Raw genomic sequence first — 15,054 nt, forward strand, 5'->3', positions numbered from 1 at the left:
ATGGAGATTCCACAGAAAAATGGGAATAAACCTACCCCAAGACCTAGCAACTCCACTCTTAGGCATATATCCAAAAGATGCCCATTCATACAACAAGGATGTCTGTTTCACTATGTTCATAGCAGCATTATTTGTAATAGCCAGAACTTGGAAGCAACCTAAATGCCCCTCAACCGAAGAGTGGATAGAGAAAATATGGTACATTTATACAATGGAGTACTATTCAGCAGAAAAAAAATATTGGAATCCTGAGGTTTGCAGGCAAATGGATGGCACTAGAAGAAACCATCCTGAAGGAGGTAACCCAGTTACAAAAAGAGAAACATGGCATGTACTCTCTCATATATGGATTTTAGACATAGATCTGGGGAATGCCAGCCTACAATTCCATGGCCAGAGAGTCTTGGAGACAGAACCTTCATTAGTTGGCTGATGGAAGAAGAGGCAGACTCCCACGGCTAAGCACTGAGCTGAACTCAAGAAAGCCAGTAACAGAGAGGGAGGACTGATGACCAAAGGGATTAAGACTGGGCTGGTTTAACCTCCAGAAACAGCTGACCTGACAAAGGTTAACTCTTGAATCCCAGGCTGATGGCTGGGAATCCAGCATGGGACTGATCAAGACCCCCTGCATGGGGGTGTCAGTGAGGAGGCCTAGGTAACCTATTGAGCCTTGGGCAGTAGATCAGTATTTATCCCAGGTATACAAATGGACTTTGGACTCCCATCCAACAATGTGAGATGCACTCTCACCCTGAACTCTTGGGGTAGGGTCTAGGCCCTGCTCTGGATGAAATGACAGACTATGGACACCCCCAAGGAGGGCCTCACCCTCCCTGGGGAAATGAGGGGATATTGGGGGGTTGGGGGAGGGCATGGGAGGAGGGGAGAGAAACGGACAGAGACCTGAACTGACTTGTGAAGCAACCTTGTTTCTAATCTAAATTTAAATTTAAAAATAAAATAATAGTAATAATAAAATGTAAGTGTGTAAAATATGAATGGACATTGGGAACCCATTCCACGTAGAGGGATAATGTAATGGACTCAGCCTAGTCACATGAGGGAGACTCTAGGCCCTGGTGCAAATGATATGACACATTTTGAAGATCCCCCATGGAAGGCCTCACCCTCCCTGGGGAGAAGAAAGGAGATGGGGTAGGGAGTTAGTGGAGAGCAGGGGAGGAGGGAGAGGGAACTAGGATTGAAATGTAAAACAAGTTTGTTTCTGATTTAAATTTTTTAAAAGGGGGGGGAGGTACACAACATCATTAGTCACCAGAGAAACATAAGATAAAGCTAATTTCAGTTTCCATTTCAGTCTATGGCCAGTTCTAATAGCCATAATCAAGAAAATAAATGACAATAAATGTTGGCAAGTATATGAGAAAAAAAAGAAGCCCTTATCCAATGTTGGGAGTGTAAACTGCTGCAGCCACTATAATCTCGTCTTGAAAAACTAAAGGTAGAACTCCACATGACATAGCTATGCCTGTCTTGAGCATATACCCAACAGACTTTATACCTATGACAGACATATCTGCATTTCCATGTTTATTGAAGCTTTATTCACAATAACTAAGAAATAAAATCCTCTTTGACATCCATGAATGAATAGATGAAAAATGTAATAAATACACACACAATGGAATTCTATTCAGCCCTAAATAAAAATGAGATGTGTAGCAAAATGGAAGTAACTGAAAAACATTATAGTAAGGGAGTTAATTTATTCTCAAGAGAGAGAAAGAGTGCCGCGCGATGGTGGAGCACGCCTTTAATCCCAGCACTCGGGAGGCAGAGGCAGGCGGATCTCTGTGAGTTCGAGGTCGGGCTGGACCGATAGCCTCCAAAACAATACAGAGAAACCCTGTCTTGTAAAAACCAAAGAGAGAGAGAGAGAGAGAGAGAGAGAGAGAGAGAGAGAGAGAGAGAGAGAGAGAGAGAAATGCTGTATGTGCCCTCTATATGCAGACCTTGATCTGAATTTTTTTTGTTTCTATATTTAAGTTGAAATAAGAATCTTTAGAAATCATGAGGAAAGGAAGGAGCAATGGGATGTGAGGTGATTTGAGGTTGGAGGCGTGGTCTTGGTGCTGAGAATAATAAAACACTAGTGATATCTAAGTGGAAAGCACATTAGGAGCAGAAAGGTTTGAACAGAGACGTGATTTCGGGCACAGAAGACAGGTAGTGTTAGAAGGAGGGTTCAATCAAAACTTAGAATACAAGAAAATCCATATTATTACTTTATAAGCTAATAGGCACTCTGCAACTGCAAGAGAAACTAGAGAAGGCCAAGTACATCATAACAAGGTGGGGTCCTGAAAAAGTCAGTAACAGGTAACAGAGTTCTTGGCTCCATCCCTGGCAGTGGGCTTGGTGTAGCTAAAGGTAATGGTCAGTGGTCAGGAGGGAAAAGCTGGAGATGAGGCAGATGAATAGAGAAACAAGCCCACCAGACAAGCAGACACTTTTCCTCACCACTTGCCATGAAGATGCACACATATCTGCTTGCAGTGTGCCAAAAAGGGGAGATGCTACAGGATCTGGAAGCCATAAGTCAGAGTGAAATCACTGCCTTATTTTTAAAGAATTTGCATTTCACATTCAAAACTTTATATCTGTTAAGTTTCAAACCTGGGACAAATGGCTGAGGTGCCTATTTAACGTATCAAAGTGAACCTGGCCACCAGGCTTTCCCAACATCCCCCATTGCCTGCCTATTACATGGTATGGCTGGCATATCCTACCCTCTACCTTGCCCTTAACTGAGAGGTTCAGGGACATTTCGATTACCCACCCCTTTTGTACGTTTGGCCTACTGGTTGCTACACCTGATTCCACACCCACCTCCCTTCCCCTCATGTCTACTCTGGATTCTTCCTGCCTTTGACTATGCTGTTTTACATATCTCTAATAAGTTATCTCCTCCACCATACCTAGAAGCAGTCATGTCCTTTCCTTTCCTTTTTATTTCTTTGTCTTCATTCAACATCATCATGTGTTTCCTGCCATGTATGTGTGTTTGCCACATGCATGCAACACCCATGGAGGTCAGAAGAGGGTAATGGATTCCCTAGAACCAGAGTTATAAATAGTGGCAAGACACTAAGTGGGTTCTGGGAACTGAACTTGGGTCCTTTGGAAAAGTAGCAAGTGCTTTTAACCACTCACCCATCTATCTGGCTCCCCAGCCATCTGTCTGGTCTTCCCCCTTCCAGACTTTTAGATTATAGGAATAACAGATCTTAGAGGATCATTACCCTAATGAGGGTAATGTGGGAGTTTGTACCTTATGGCAGCTCCTCCCTTTCTATAAAGGCAGCAGATCCAAAGGGATGGAAATGGGCTCTGCAGTTCTGGGGCCCGAGTCTAACTTCCAGAGAAGATTTACTGCTTTTTCTGTTCTGCCTTGTTTGTCCATCTAAAGTCAACCCAAACCCAGAACTACAGCCAGAGGGAAATCTGGGAAACAGATTTTTCAGTTCTGCTAACTCCACAAATTAGAACCCATCACAAGAGCTCAAAACTCACTATGTCGGTTTTTTGTTTTGTTTTGTTTTGTTTTTAAGGCCTTTAAGATGTGTTAAATGTTATTACCAATGACTCAGTGTTTAATGAGTTATAATAGTATTTGTTCGACGAGAACTTGTTTTTTTTACCAGATTGATTGCTATGTCTTGCTCTTTAAAACAATTCCTGAATGACAGAGTATATCTGTCTTTTCATAAAGAGTTTTCTGCACAGTCCTAATACTTGATTAATTTCCCTCTCCCTGAGATCATTTAGTTGTGAGAACTAAAAAACTTCAGTTTCTACTTACCCAGAACACATCAGCATTGAAATCCAAGTGAACTCAGCAGTAAGAAAAAAAGATGGGCTCTCACCATTTTCCACAGAGACGGCAGGAGTATAGAGCCCATGCTTGAACACTGTCTCCTCATTAGCACTTCAATCCCTGCACTCAGCTCCCCCATCCACCTGGTGACCTGAACTCAGACAAGGGGGAACTGAATGACAAGGTGATAATGAAGAGAGAATGTCCTATCCTGCTCCAGACCCAGCTGGGACAAAGCAGCAAGACCACAGGAAGAAGGCTGGGTGAGCAGGTCTTGAAATTATTCTTTATATGGCAAGCAGCATGATGAAAAATCATTAACACAATGAAAGGGAAGGAGAGGCTGCAGAAGCAGTGAGCTTTGCTGGATAACTCAGGTCCTTCTTAGTGTAGATGTCATTTAAAAATCACAGCATTGTTTTCTGCTACTTAACAACGCTGACTGCACTGCTGTGTTGGAAGAAAAAAGTAGAGGAAAGGAGACAGAGAAGAAAGTTGAAAGAGAGAGACCTACTCATTCTCCAAGCCATGAAGAAGCATTAGCACAGGAATAAATTCCCTTACATGTCTCAAACGAAGGGGTTTCCTTACCTACAGAGCCATATGGCAGGTTCTGACTCCGTTGCACCATTTACTCTTCCTCCCCACTTAATACTTTCTCTCTCGCTTACCTACTAATCTATCCCTAACTCTCCCTCCTTCACTTCCAAACTGCTTATTACCTTTATTTGACTCAGCTATCAAATGAAGCAAAAATATTATTATAAACTAACTTTGAGACAGAGAAACACAGGCCCCACCCAAAACAAGTGATGCCCAGGGTCAGCCATCTACCGTAAAGTTTGGTGGAGTCAAGACTATAGAAGCCAGCATTAGACTCTTAAGGTTTGGATTCTTGTAATTCTTTTGAAGGAGCTTCACCCAAGGCAGATTCTACATATAAGCATACAGTTAAGGATGGATAAACTTTTCCCATATCCCACAGTCACCACTGCAGCTCACTGCGACTCCTGCATGTAGTATTTTTCCTTCAACACTAAATGTTATATCTCTATGTCTGCCTGTTGTGCTGCCTTCGAGTTTCATATATCTTCTGTGGATGGTCCTTTTAACACAGAAATACCCAACTCTTGAAGTTCTGGTGAAACTGCATGCCATTTCAAAAGCTACTATTTTTTCTCTACTTTGACAAATAGTATTCACTAATTAGTTACTTATTATTTACTTATCAGTTGCTTATTTACTCATTTATAAGCTATTTTGACATCTATTACTTTTGGAGTCAAAAGTGTCCATGGTTCAATATTCGGTGATGTGAGTGAAAAAGAAAGGATTCTAAGACATAGCCCAGTCTTCAAGAAGTCCACAATATAATAAGGAGGTGTCAAAATGCACAGACATTCTTAGGTGAGGTCTAAGAGAGTCAAGTGCCTGGCAACAGCAGAGAATCTGACCTAGCTGTTTGTCTCCTTGGTTTCGGTAGAAAGGAAAAGAAGGAAAGAAAGGGTAGAGAGGAAGAAAATGGAAGGAAGAAATCATTGAAAATGTAAATTCCCAAAATTTCCAAGCGCTCAGAGCCATTTAACCTGAGTCAGAAACTTAACAGTCAAGAAGAAAATTCATAGGTCAGTTCTTGGAGCAGAGTTTAATTCAGCATCACAGCTTCTATGGTAGAAATGAAACCCTGAATCTGGCCCCACAATGTTGCTGCTGTTGTCGCGGGCAGCTCAGTCGATTCTTGCTGTTCCTGGTGTCATTGGTAAAGAAGAATGCACAACTGAGAAAATACACCTGTATGATCTGCCTGATGGCAAGCACATTTTCTTGATTGATGATTGGTGTGGGAGGGCCCAGTTCACTGGGGATGGTGCCACCGTTGAGCCGGTTGCCCTGTGTGCTGTAAGAAAACAGGCGGAGCAAGCCTTGAGAAACCAGACGATAAGCGGCGTTTCTCCGAGCCTCTGAGTAAGACCCTGCCTTCAGAATCCTGTCCTGTTTCTTCTCCAAATTCCCTCCGTGATGAGCTGTGATATGGATCTACATGCTGAAATAAACCACTTCCTCCCCAAGATGCTTTTGATTATGGTGTTTTCTCACATTAATAGAAACCCTAAGATAAAAATTGATACTAGATCAGAAGATATTTCTGCGACAGGCCTGAGCATATATTCTAGGGAAGATTACGGTGACATTTAACCATTGTGCTGAAAAAGCTATTGGGTCCTCTATGGGAGCTTGGAAGATAAGAATATTGGGAGCAATTCAAAGAGAACTGGCTTGTGAAGCTTCAGAGGGAAGTAAGAACTCTATTGGGGCCATTCGTGTGATGCTTGGAACTAAAAATCACTAAAGTGAAACTTTTACTTTGCTGGAACAATTGATACTAACCAGCTGAGGCTTAAGAATCAGATGTGATTAAGAAGAGACCAGCATCATTGAGGCAAAAATCTTCTGGAAAATGTTTCCTCAGGATTAGCACACCGAGGCTGTGTTCTGGAAGAGGTCAAGGCTGACCTTGTGCTGCCAGGTGAACTTGATAATGAATACATTTCCCAGGTTTTCAGTACTGGTTTTGAGGGCATTCAAAGGTCATTGACAGAAGCTGGGCTGAAGTACCTAGAAAAGACCCAGAAAGACCACTGGTGAAGGAAGGTACGGCCTCCACTACAGTAAGATCCTTAGGATTAAAGGGGTCATGGAGAGTTGAGACTTAGCACCACGTGGCAGGGTCAGTGCCTGAACAGAGCTCAGGAGAGGCTATTAGTCAAACTACAGCCCAGTTGCTGCAGGAAAACCCAGAATTTTGAATATACCAGTATCATGGGACCACCAAGAAAAGCAGCATATGGAGAGTTTAGATTACTTGAGTCTAGGAAACATACTACCGAGGTGGTGAGAAGCCCTTTGGAACAGAGTAGATCACGAGTCCTAGAAATATGACACTGAGATTTATACTGTTGGACTTTGTTCTTGCTTTAATTTGATTGTGACTGTCCTTGCTTATTCCCTCTTGGAATAAGAAAATGCAGCCATGGAGGGATAAGAAAATGCAGCCATGGAGTGATAGCACATGTTTTGAATCCCAGCACTCAAGAGGCAGGGGCAGACTGATCTCTGTATGAGTTTGAGAGTGAGCTCCTAAAAATGGAGGCAGGGAAAAAAGAAAGAAAACAAAGTGTTTGACTCACTTTGAATTTACAGGAGCCCAGTTAAAGAGACTTTGTAATTTTAGAGCTTGCAATTTTAAAGGGACTGTGGAGTTTTATCTAGATTTGATATTTCAAAGAGATTGAACTTTAAGATGTTTGAATTTTTAAAGACTTGGTTTTTTTTAAGCTGAAATGTTTTATATTATGATATTACTATGAGATCTTGTGGAAGATCAAGAAAAGAAAGGTTATGGCTCAATAGTTATCTTGTATCTCAAGTTGAAAAGGATTGTGCAGGTTAGTTTTATATCAACTTGACACATGCTAGAGTTGTCTAGAAAGAGAGATTGAAAATTGACAAAATTGATAGAGGTCTAAGACAAATGATGAATTTTGAAAGTAATATGGTCCATTTCCCTGGAAAAATCTGTTTCATCTGACTAATTTTAGCATCAAGAGTGGCTTAGAACTTGAGTTCAAATGTGCAAAATTTAAAGGAAAAAATACCCAAAAGTAAACTGGGAAGCCAAATTACAAAAAGTCCCTGATTCTGACAAAGGTCTAATGGATAGCATAATTTGGAGATGGGTTCATTTGTCACATCATCAGAAGATTCCTGTTTAACAGGAAGATAGAGAAATAGAAACTATTTGTATGAATTTTTTCCATTGCATTAGTAAGTATTGCATTAGGCAACATTATGCTCCTATTTTCTGTCCCCTTCGGGGGACATTGCAGTCTCTCTCTCTTTGTTCTTTTACATACATATCTGCCCCCCAGGATGTGTCTGCTTTCTTATTTGCTGTTACAGAGCTAATTGAACCTTTCCAAAATTGACCTGAAGAACATACATATACATGCATGCATACATACATACATACATACATACTGCATCTCCCTTGCAAAGAACATGCCAGAGTCCAACTTTGATACCTGCTTTCCAAAAGGATTGGTACCAAACTGACTCTTTGCAAAAGCTGTAACTTAAATTAAAAAAATAGTCACATGTAAGTTTCAGTATTTCCAAAATATGCAAATACAGACATACAACCTATCACTAGCAAATAACTAAAAAAAATAACATTTCTAGGGATATCCTTTTACCTGTTTCTCTAAGAAGTTACTTGCGGATGAGAAGGGAATCTAAATCTTCTCAGCACTATAAATGTAATGTGAAGTGTGTTGTGGTTCTTGTAGATAAACTTCTGATCCTTAGAGATTATGGGAATTACGTGGTCTTTATCTCATGGTTGACATGAGATGGTTGATTTTTTTTTACTAGATGTGAAATATTGAATGTAACTATTCTCCCTTCATCTTCATACTTGTCTCTGTAAAAAATGGGCATGAGATTTCACCTCAAGGAAGGAAATTGTGCAATATCCCTGGAGTACCTGCAAGCAACAGTGAATATTGCCAGCACTGCTATTACTTAGTTATATGATTATCATCACGTTCATTATTGAGCCAAAGGACCTACTGAACTCAGAGCTGAAAATGTAAAGACTCCCTTATGCCCATGCTGTGAGTTCATCTCTAACAGGCAGAAGATCCATAGTCTTGTCATTTGGATAATAGAAGCATTCAGATGCTGTTGTGCATAACTATTAATTCACAAGTGGGAAGATGACAGCTCACAGATGGAAAAGAATATGCAGTGTCTTGAAACACTGTGCACAATGTGCCCCCGTCACACCCTTCTCATCCTCACTAGCCATATACCCTCTCCTTACCCAAACATTTGCGTCATTATAGGCAATTTGACAGAGTGACTCTCCCTAGTCTTCATTGTGCAATGCCCCTGAAGAAAGTAAAATTATATGTCTGGAAAAATTTTTGAAGATAATAAGGCAAAAAAAAAAAGACAGAGAATGATGTCCAGGAGACCCTACACAAACGATAGAATATCTTTCCCCAAGGCAGAATATAATTAGCTTCAGCCACTGCTATGGTTGCAGAAACACCTCAGACCCATTAAAATATTAAAATGCACACAAAAATGTGGAGATTTAAGATGCTAATGAGACACATGTTGCGCGTAACAGATGAACCATACACAAAAAAAGAAAGCCTGTGCTAGGCAAATGACTCAAATGCTACATGAATAGCCCAAAATCCTAGTTATGTAACAAAAGTCCCCAACCCTTTACACAGTTAGAGCCATTGAGTTTCCTAAGTCTCCCCTTCTCTGGACCACTTTCTTCCTTAGAGTATATCTTGTCTCTATCAAGTTGTCCTTGCTTTGACTGCTAACCATGTGCCTCTGTCCAATTCCTTATTCTGGTATGCAGGAACCTGTAATTTCTCCAAGGTACCCATAAGGAAACAGTATCTGCCAGTATAAGCAGAAAAAAATTAAATTGTAAGTGGGGTAAGGACAGAGAGGGAGAGCAAGGAAAGAGATATCTTAATTGATGGAGCCATTAGAGGGCAGTAGAGAAATCCGGCACTAGGGAAATTCACAAGGATGACCCCAGCTGAGACCTAAAGAATTAATGGAGAGGGTGCCTGAACTGGCCTTCTCCTGTAGTCAGATTGATGACTACCTTAATTACTATCATAAAGCCTTCATCCAGCAACTGATGGAAGTAGATACACAGATCACAGCTAAGAACTTGGCCAAACTCCCAGAGTCCAGTTGAAGAGAGGGAAGAGAGACAATATGAGCAAAGGGGGCAAGACCATGCTGGGGCTACCCACAGAAACATCTGACCTGAGCTAGTGGGAGCTCACTGACCTCAGTACAACAGCTGGGGAGCCAGCATAGGACCAAACTAGGCCCTCTGAATGTGAGTGTCAGTTGGGGGGCTTGTGCAGTCTATGGGGTCACTGGCAGTGGGACCAGGATTTATCCCTAGTACATGAACTTGGAGTCCATTCCCTATGGAGAGATACCTTACTCAGCCTAGATATATGTGGGGAGGGCCCTGGTCCTGCCTGAAAGTGATATGTCAAACTCTGTTGACTCCCAATGGGAAGTTTTACCCTTTCTGAGGAGTGAATGGAGGTGGGGCAGAGGGAAGGAGGGGAACAGGAGGAGGGAAGGGAGAGGGAACTGGTATTCGTATGTAAAATGAGAAAAGACTGTTTTAAACTTTTTTTTAAAAAAATGATGAAAAAATTGTAAGTTCTATTGACTTCAGCAATAATGGCTTTTGGGGAAATCCACAGGACCCACAGAACTGTCAAAAAGGTTTAACTTCTAACCACTTGGCAAGCACATTCTGGAAACCTGACTGGGACAATGAGGGAAGAAGAAAGGACAGACACACATACAGAAAAGCTGGGGTCAAATGGGGCATGCTCTTCTGATAAAGTAGCACCAATGACAAAACATCCTGGGACTATGTCAAGTTTACTATGTGTTGTACAGGGAGGAAGGGTTCACGAGTATCAGAGAAGCTATTAGCTATTCTGGGTAGGATCTCTGTAAGAGAGCAGTTTGGGTTGCCATCATCCTACAAGCTGAAAAGAAAGCTGCAGGTGCTAGTTTTTGTGCTCACTGATCAACTGTTGGTAAACACTGATACTTGGACTAGAAGAAGGTTTTCTCATGCCCGTGAACTTCACCTGAGGAAGACTTTGCCAATTCCCATGGATCTAAGGTATTATTCCCTGACAACAATATACATTCACTCAAGGCCTCCCGGCTCCCCACATTTGACATTAGATAAGAGCTTTCCACCAACTCTGTCTCCAAGGGCTTCACCACTGGAAAGCCATACAACTGAGTCCCTAGCTTCAAATCCATTCAAAAACTGTTTCCAGGTAGGCGAGCAAAGAACACAGTTAAACATGTTACCAATATAGAACTTACAACCATGGTGGCCAAAACCTGGGGTTAGCTTTTTTTTTAAAGACAGAGAGTGTTTTATTTAAAACCCATCAGTGAAATGGAAGACATGGGTCTATGACAAGTCATTCATATTTTAAATCATAAGTCTGTAACTGTATGAAAGCACACATTGTCACACACAAATTATCTGATTAGACCACAGCATCTTTGTGACAATTAATTTAGTATTCCTCTCCTTCTTCCTCAACCTCTCCTTCAACAGAACCCACACCACCTCCTCATAATCCTTCTCTAGGGCAGTCATGTCCTCATCGGCCTCAGAGAACTCCCCCTCCTCCATACCCTCACCCACATACCAGTGCACAAAGGCATGCTTAGCATACATAAGATCAAACTTGTGGTCTAGGCAAGCCCAGGCCTCAGCAATGACTGTGGTGTTACTCAGCATGCACACAGCTCTCTGGACACTGGCAAGGTCTCCACCTGGTACTACAGTGGGAGGCTGGTAATTAATGCCAAACCTTGAAGCCAGTCCACAAACTGGATGGTACGCCTGGTCTTGATGGCAGCATTGACATCTTTGGGAACCACATCTCCACGGTACAGCAGGCAGCAAGCCATGTATTTACCATGGCAAGGGTGACATTTCACCATCTGGTTGGCTGGCTCAAAGCAAGCATTGGTGATCTCTGCTACAGAAAGCTGCTCATGGTAGGCTTTCTCAGCAGAGATAACAGGGGCATATGTGGCCAGAGGGAAATGGATGCAAAGGCAGGGTACCAGGTTGGTCTGGAATTCTGTCAGTTCAACATTCAGAGCCCCATCAAATCTGAGGGATGCAGGTATGGAAATCACAATTTGACATATCAACCTATTTATGTTAGTGTAAGTGGGGCACTCAATATCAAGGTTTCTCTGACAGATGTCATAGATGGCCTTGTTGTCTACCAAAAAGGCACAGAGTGCTCCAGCGAGCGTGGTGTGGGTGGTGAGGATGGATTTGTAGTGCTCAACCACAGTGGTGGACACCTGGGTGGCTGGGTAGATGGAGACCTCCAGCTTGGACTTCTTTCCATAATCAACAGAGAGACCCAGAGCCAATTCTCCCGCCAAAGCTGTGGAAAGCCAAGAAGCCCTGAAGCCCTGTGCACTGGTCAGCCAGCTTATGAATTCTGTCCAAGACAAGATCAATGATCTCCTTGCCAATGGTGTAGTGGCCACAGACATAATAATTGGCAGCATCTTCCTTGCCTGTGATGAGCTGTTCAGGGTGGAAGAGCTGGCAGTGGGTACCAGTGCGAATTTTGTCAATAACTGTGGGTTCCAGGTCTACCAACACAGCCCGGGGGCACATGTTTGCCAGCGCCTGTTTCAATGAAGAAGGTGTTGAAGGAGTCATCTCCTCCCCCAACGGTCTTGCCACTTGGCATCTGGCCGTCGGGCCGGATGCCATGTTCCAGGCAGTAGAGTTCCCAGCAGGCATTGCCGATCTGGACACCAGACTGGCCAACATGGATGGAGATGCACTCAGGCATGTTTGCTGCTCTGTGGTTGTTGCGAGGATGGTGGAGGTGAGGAGGAGGTGTTGCTTTTTACAGCATGACTCTTAGGTGGTCGATGTAAGAGAACCTGCCCTGGGGTTAGCTTTTAGAGGTTAAATTTCTCCGAACATGCAAAGCAAGATGGCTGCTAATGGAACGGGTGAAGATCAGAAAGGAGCAGAAACCTTGCCCATGTGAGTTCTTGGATGTTTTCTCCAGCAGGAGATATCAGGAGAAAACAGACTGTTAACTTGGTTGAGGAGTTGGGCAAACAGATAGTGTCTACCAAAGAAAATGCTTTCATAGAACTGTCTTGCATATCCTAGGCCAGCCTAATAAACTACAGACTCTCACATTTCCATAGTATCTTTAAAACTAAAACTCCAAAGTCCCATTTCAATACAAACCATTCATTCTTGTAGCCTCTGAGAGATTCTTCCAAGTGATGGTGAAATGACTCCCCTCCTTACCACTAAAGAACCTTTTTGAGCAGTGGAAGGCTGGAAGAATGAGGCAGAGGCTGCTTAATAGTCACTTACCAGCTGAAAAAAGAGACAGAACAGATGTTTCTCGAACATTTAATCTGAGGCCTAGAACTTAAAGAAATACCTGGATATCCACATGGAGAACTTGTACTTCTTCCTTGTTTATACTTATTTGGCAAACAATGAGAATTGTCTATCTTGTGTCTTGTTCTTCTTCTTAGACTAGAACTGTGGCTTTTTCCCCCCTTGGAATATAACAGCCTTGGAGAGTAAGGCTATAATTCCATTAAACCAAGTTAGCAGTCTCTCCAATTTTCACAGCCTTCCTTGCAATACCGAGTAAACATGAGCATTAGACGTAGACCGTGAGATCAACGGAAATCTGCTAGTGATGCGCTCACTTGCTTTGCTACAGCAGCACACTCAGATGGTGTTGTACAGAACTGTCTTCTGAGCCAAACCACTGCCATCTTCAAGAGTTCTGACTCCACCTTGGAAGTTTGCCCCCTTCATCACCCAGCCACAGCCCCTCTCCCTATCTGTCTGCCTTCCAAGGAAAAATAACTCCTAGTCTCCAAGTAGGAGGGATAGATATCGTTTACATCTTTCCCTGGGAAGGAATTTTAACAACACATTGGTTTTATTTCAAATGCTTAATAAAACAACCATTTCTTTTGCCACTACATTAAAATTATGATCCATTTGATAGAGAAACTTGTTACGCTATCACTTGACAGTGTAAACTAATTAACTTTTAATTCTAATGATAGAGCAAGTCCAGTTTCCATAGAAGAGAAAGAAAGACAGACTTCTCTAACCCTTGAGTATGCAATCTTTATAGGTTCCAACCAATCACCTCAATAAAAAACAGGTTCCTCCCTCATGTGGAAATTAATTTGGTATGGCAGGAGTGTGAAGAAAAATACTGCATTTAAAACCACTAATGTCTTGAGATTATATATATGCAAGTGGTGTCTGTTATTAATCTGATAGCAATCACTTAAAAGGGCATAAGTTTAAGATGAATTTCATTTGATCCAATGAAACATTCAAACTCACATTGTATCACTTAGGTAGTGGTATCATTTATCCAGTGCTGGCTGGAGCAGTAATGATGAATTTATACCATTTGAGTATGGACTTTCAGAACTGTAGTCTTTTTTTTTTTTTTCGCACAGAGTCCCCAAAAAACGAAACATGATACCTTCCCATCTACTCTCAGGTCCAGAATAAAGTTATATCTCATGAAAGCAAAAGCCATGTCTATTTCTCAAAAATGTTCATTAAGAGAGGCAAAATAAGATTGGAAACAAAACCAAAAAGCTAATGCCATAGGCAATGGAGGAGATAAGGGAAGGGAGCAGTAAGCTAACAGTCACCTTTAGGACTTCAGAAAGCATTCTCCTGGTTAAACTGCTACCTGGGAGCTTTCCTTTCCTTTCCACAATCTCCTGGGTATCTCTACTTTCCCCAGGTTTGCTTTCCATTTAACTTCCTCCAAGGAACTGAAAATCTGCCAAAGACCACCCCCCCCCACACGCACACAATGGGATCTGCTGAGATAATACCTGTTTTATTCCGTTAAGGAGAAAACTGTGTTAATAAATGTCTGAGACAGTCAGCAATGCGGCTTTCATTTTGAACACATCATTGCTTGATATTGAACCTATCCATTTTGATATAAAACGCCAGGACTGTAGAATGCTCATATTTTGCCTATCAATAAATAAATAAATATTAGGCACACAAAACGTACTTGCCGGGGTGGAGTGAGGGAGAGTTGAAACTCCACTGCATGGGTTTGCATCTTATGAACTGTATTCAGCTTCACAGCCCTCCCATTCATCTCTCTGGAAATTCAATTTCCCTCTTGCAGGTTCATCTGCCAGTTTTCTAATTTTCACATCAAGCTGCATATTACTCATTGTCAGGCTAGTTGTTCTGGAAGTGTGGTTAGTGTCTTAAACCCTCTTACAGGGTTTTTAGTTCACCTGCCGACAGTTGCCAGGCCTCATGTTTTGTGCAAATGACCATTGCCTCACCCCATCACATGACTGAAAAAAAAAAACAACTCAAAATTTCAAACCAGAATGTACTTGATTTAAAGCAGGATCAGTGAGAATTTCGTTTTCTGAAAGGTAAGTCCAAACTATTTAATAAAACAAAATGGTTGACCAAAAAAAAGTGTGATTTCTTTCTTCAGCTAGGCACACAATCAATTCTAAATAAGTCACTGATGAAA

At 41.9% G+C, this 15,054-nt stretch overlaps 1 long non-coding RNA gene and 1 pseudogene across 1 annotated transcript; both read right to left on the reverse strand.

Annotated features, from left to right (window-relative positions):
- Positions 1-5,471: 5,471 nt before the first annotated feature.
- Positions 5,472-8,098, reverse strand: LOC121144131. Its single transcript, XR_005881435.1, has 2 exons — positions 6,230-8,098; positions 5,472-5,738 (listed from the first exon to the last, which is right to left on the reverse strand). It is a non-coding gene; the product is annotated as an uncharacterized LOC121144131 (long non-coding RNA).
- Positions 8,099-11,007: 2,909 nt separating this feature from the next.
- Positions 11,008-12,619, reverse strand: LOC121144116 (annotated as a pseudogene).
- Between the last annotated feature and the right edge of the window lie 2,435 nt (positions 12,620-15,054).

The sequence above is a fragment of the Mesocricetus auratus genome, unplaced genomic scaffold (genome assembly GCF_017639785.1).
Source record: "Mesocricetus auratus isolate SY011 unplaced genomic scaffold, BCM_Maur_2.0 Super-Scaffold_100014, whole genome shotgun sequence".
Taxonomy (NCBI): Eukaryota; Metazoa; Chordata; class Mammalia; order Rodentia; family Cricetidae; genus Mesocricetus; species Mesocricetus auratus.